The 4,966-nt window shown below is 42.7% G+C and overlaps 1 pseudogene; it reads right to left on the reverse strand.

Moving 5' to 3' along the window:
- LOC102984401 (zinc finger protein 709-like) overlaps positions 1-4,620 on the reverse strand; it is a 16,844-nt pseudogene extending 12,224 nt beyond the window's left edge.
- Between the last annotated feature and the right edge of the window lie 346 nt (positions 4,621-4,966).

Here is a 4,966-nt window from a genome sequence, read left to right on the forward strand (position 1 = left end):
TTGCAAATACTTTCTCCCATTCTGAGGGTTGCCTTTTGGTCTTGTTTATGGTATCTTTTTCTGTGCAAAAGCTTTTAAGTTTCATTAGGTCCCATTTGTTTATTTTTGTTTTTATTTCCATTTCTCTAGGAGATGGGTCAAAAAGGATCTTGCTGTGATTTATGTCATAGAGTGTTCTGCCTATGTTTTCCTCTAAGAGTTTGATAGTGTCTGGCCTTACATTTAGGTCTTTAACCCATTTTGAGTTTATTCTTGTGTGTGTTGTTAGGGAGTGTTCTAATTTCATACTTTTACATGTAGCTGTCCAGTTTTCCCAGCACCACTTATTGAAGAGGCTGTCTTTTCTCCACTGTATACTCTTGCCTCCTTTATCAAAGATAAGGTGACCATATGTGTGTGGGTTTATCTCTGGGCTTTCTATCCTGTTCCATTGATCTATATTTCTGTTTCTGTGCCAGTACCATACTGTCTTGATTACTGTAGCTTTGTAGTATAGTCTGAAGTCAGGGAGCCTGATTCCTCCAGCTCCATTTTTCGTTCTCAAGATTGCTTTGGCTATGGTGTGGGATATTTTAAAACAATCAGGGGGAATTCAGATAAGACCACTTCAGGTAAGTTCTCATAGTTAAGGTGAAACATACCTCTTTGTATTCTACATATAATAGTTATTAACTCCCCTAAGATTATCATAGGTATCTGACTTAAATTTAAGGCATCCCATGTATAACTATAATTTGAGCCATGGTATTGATTATTTGCATGAAGGTTTGAGAATTACTGTAGTATAGCAGATGGCAAAATTACTTCACCAACTATGTTGACCCCAAAGCCAAGTAGTGCCCTTTCATATTTTTGTTGTGTAAATTCTTTCAGTATATTTTGGATTTCCAATTGAGTCAAACTGTGGACCTTTATTTCAGAATTTTTTTCTTTTGTCCTCTCCCTCTTGTCCTTCCCTGTTTTGTTTTTTTAGTCCCTGGATATGCTTCAGGAGAGGGGTGTCCGCTGTACCCTGGTATTTATAAATTTTTTCCTCCACAGAGCCTCAAATCAGTGCCATCAGGGTGACAGGCTGCCTCCAAGACAAGTGGTTGTTTTACAAAGTATAAGGAAGCTGGGCTCAAGTCAGGTTTGAACTAATCCCTTGGCTGTTCCACAGGGTTGCCATGGTGTTGTTCTCTATAACCTGAAAGGACAGGACCTTTGTTGCAACAGAGGCAACAGCAGTAGAGGCACTTAAGTGTCCTAAGGAGCTCTCTTGAATTAAGCATGTGGACTCAAGCCTGCCATCTAATACAGCCTTTCCCCCCTCTTCTCTTTCTATTTTTATATAACTGCTCTTTCGGGACTGACCACCCACTGAACCTACCTCTAGCACAGGATATAATCCCCCTCTTCAACCTGTGCCCCATACGTTGTGTCCAACACAGCCTCTGTCACAGCTTCACTATAATACAGATAAATCCCGACAAAGAAATCCTGGAGGGGATCAGGATGTTCTGGAGTGAGCCTACTTTAGACCTTCTCCTCTTACAGATTTTTGCTAACCTTCACATGAATTATTATTTAAAATAAACTGAGTAATTTATATAAACCATATTTTTCTATTTAATAGCCTTTATTTTTAATTAACTTACTTTTGCTTTAAAATTTTTATTTTTAAATTTATTTAACTTTTACTTTTCTACAGAGGAAAGAAACCATTCTCAGATTTACTCCTTTGAACACTAATGCTTATAAAATTTAAACCGTAAAAAATGAAAAGTTTCAAATCTCTTTCTAACTAAAATAAGAAGAGGCATCATACTTCCTCCTTGTATCTCACTCGAGGGGGTTATCTCAAGAATAAGCAACATTTTATAATACACTCAGGATATGGTCCTAATCCATTAAATGTTTTAGGATTTTCAACGGTTTTATGGGACTTCCCTGGTGGTCCACTGGTTAAGACCCCACACTTCCAATGCAGAAGACACAGGTTCGATCCCTGGTCAGGCAACTAAGATCCCACATGCCATGTAGCAAGGCCAAAAAAAAAAGGGTGGGGGGGGGTTAAGTAAGTTTTGAGTAGTTTTTCTCATATCAATTAAAATAGGAACTCATTGCCTTACTAATATCACAGTATTTAAATTTTCAAAGCTCTCTAGGGTCACACATACTCAAATGACCTACAAAATGTAAAATCCACCTGAAAACTCAAATACACCCATCTCTTATCTTGAGGGTCTCTTGCCTAAAAGGAACAAATATTCTGCTTGGTTCCAGAATTCCTTGCCTTCCTCTCATTGTTTCTTTCAATCAATTTACATCTTCAAAGTCCAAGAATGAGAAACCTTACACACTCACACAGGAAATAATATCACAAACTACCAAGGGAAACAGAATTAAGAGTTGCAATATCCAAGATGTAAAAGTATACAAGGAAAGAAATGCAAATATTCAAATCAGGTGAGAGAAGCAGCCTGCTTCCCCATATTTCAGAAGCAGCCTTGCTTTCCAAATTTGAGGTCCAGACTCCCCTTGTTGGGACACAACCCCTAGAGTGGGTCAGTCCCTGGTGATGGAGGACACCTGAGCAGTGTCAGGAACAAACTCTGGGAGCTCTGTACACTCTCTTCTCAAAGATATAATGGAAATACTCCCTTCTCTCAGGCTTCTGTTCTCACAAATGAGGAACTCTTGGACAGAAAGTATTTCAGATTGTGACCCAAATGAACTCTCCAATTCATAAACACTCTGTCCAGAAGACAGATCTCCTGACTTCACAGACTTCCTCTATGTACACAAATTACTCCCAGTGCATTTACACTGCGGATGCAAAGCTCAAGCCTATGTCTAGAAACAGGCCCTAGGAAAAGACTACAATCTCAGAAACAGCATCACTCCCTAGCCCCCAACAAACCCCTCCTGCCATGTGCATGTACACTCCCAGCTTTTCAGGTCTCTGTAGCTTCTCAGCATAAAGGCTTCTTCCACAGTAGGTGTGAGCAGATAGGACACCCACAGGCGAGGCTCCCTAGAAGAACCAACTAGGCCTTCAAGTACTTCCCTTTGCATGGGGAGGGGGGTGGGGCTTGCTTAGCTAAGAGACACTGACTTCAGGTCTCTGCTTCCCAGCTAGTTGCTCTGGACCAGCATCGATACTTTAAACACAGAAACCCAGTATTTGAACAATCCGGTAAAATCACTTAAACCCAGTGTTTATGTATAAAGGATGAAAGAAGATTGTAAGGTGTTTTTCTAATTCAACAACAGAAACCCCCCACAAACATCCATTCATTTCAGAAAATAAATGTCAGTTGATTATTATTTCCATGGGAATAAACTGTGTGGAAAACAATCATAATTGAACACACTACTAGATGTTGAAAGCGTAAGCTCTGATATTGCATTTGAAATCACCCAAAAAGAAAAAAACAGATTTCAGGGACTTCCCTGGTGGCGAAGTGGATAAGACTCCGAGCTCCCAATGCAGGGGGCCCGGGTTGGATCCCTGGTTGGGGAACTAGATCCCACATGCATGCCACAACTAAGAGTTCACAGGCCACAACTAAGGAACCCACCTGCCACAACTAAGACCCGGTGCAACCAAATAAATAAATATTTTTTAAAAAAAGAAAAAAAAACAGATCTCAGAATGTTACTACACTCCGTCATGGGAAGAAAAAAATGAAACCAAAATTTTAACAAATGAAAGTGGAATAATGGAATACTTTATTTTTTCTGAAATCTACCTCTTTCTTGCCTCTTTGGAAATATTTTATACACTCTTCCAATCTATTGATTAAGTACATTTTATATTTATTTGGAAAATGGAAACAAAAAAAAAGTGAATAAAGTCACAAACTCAGGGAGGTGCAGTGCTGAACTGGAACTGTGATGAAAGGACAGATCACCCAGGAGTCTCCAAAGAGGACTCTCTACCCAAAGGACTCAAACAGGATGTCTGTGCCCAGGATAGGTCCTGGGGAGGAAAGGCATAAGGCTTTTATAAAACGTAGTTCCAGGTGGTTAATCTCTGATTTCCTCTCATGGAAAAAATATCCACAGGCAAAAAACCCAAATCTTTAAAAAGAGCCATCCATGGCTCAGTGGAGAAATGATAAACATTTAAAATACCGCGTAGTTTAAAACGCACCACGGAGGATAAGAGGTAATAATGATGCTATGAACTGGAGGGGGAAGATCTGGAAATTTAGGCATTTTATTGCCAGCCCTAGGAAAACCAATCTGGGGGAACAGGGTCGTGCTCCTCAAACTTAGAAAAGTGAGGGGGAAACGGTCTCCTGGGGAGATAGGAAAGACCCCACAGACCACAGTTTCTCCCACGCACGAACCCCGAAGAACGAGTCACGACTGTCTCAATGACCTTCGCCGTGATCAGCGCACAATCTAGAGGAGAAACGGCCGCCTGCCGAGCCGCCACGCTGCGCCGCCACCTGCGTACTCAGGTCCCCGAGCCCCGCAACTCACCATGTTTCGGTTTCTCGGGCTCCGGGTCGTCCACCCCACGATTCCGGAGCGGCAAGTGCAGGTCACAGCAACAGAAGATGCTGGACAGCCATCTCTACTTACGGGTACCGAGGCAATCTGACCGCGAGAACACGCTGGCTCCGGCTCGCAGTCCACGCCACCCACGTCGTCAGCGGAGCGCCGCCCGCACGTACGTACCCGGCGACTCCCCTGATTGGACAGTTCGTAAGGCCCCGCCCACCCGTGCCTGAGTGACAGCAGGCCGGCGGTCGGGTCTTTGAGCAGAACTCTTATCGACAGTGGGCGGGAGCTTTCCCCTCTAGAGACGCCGCCGCACTGACCCAAAGGGCCGGGAGCCTTCACAGAACTGTGACACTGCTCCACAAACACGGTCACTTAAAAGTGGCCTCACCATACGTAATAATGAGTGTGACTCCACTTTGATCTTTGACCATTTCCTGTGGGCGACTTCCGTCCATCCCTACCCACCCGG

This window comes from Physeter macrocephalus, chromosome 2, assembly GCF_002837175.3.
Source record: "Physeter macrocephalus isolate SW-GA chromosome 2, ASM283717v5, whole genome shotgun sequence".
NCBI lineage: Eukaryota > Metazoa > Chordata > Mammalia > Artiodactyla > Physeteridae > Physeter > Physeter macrocephalus.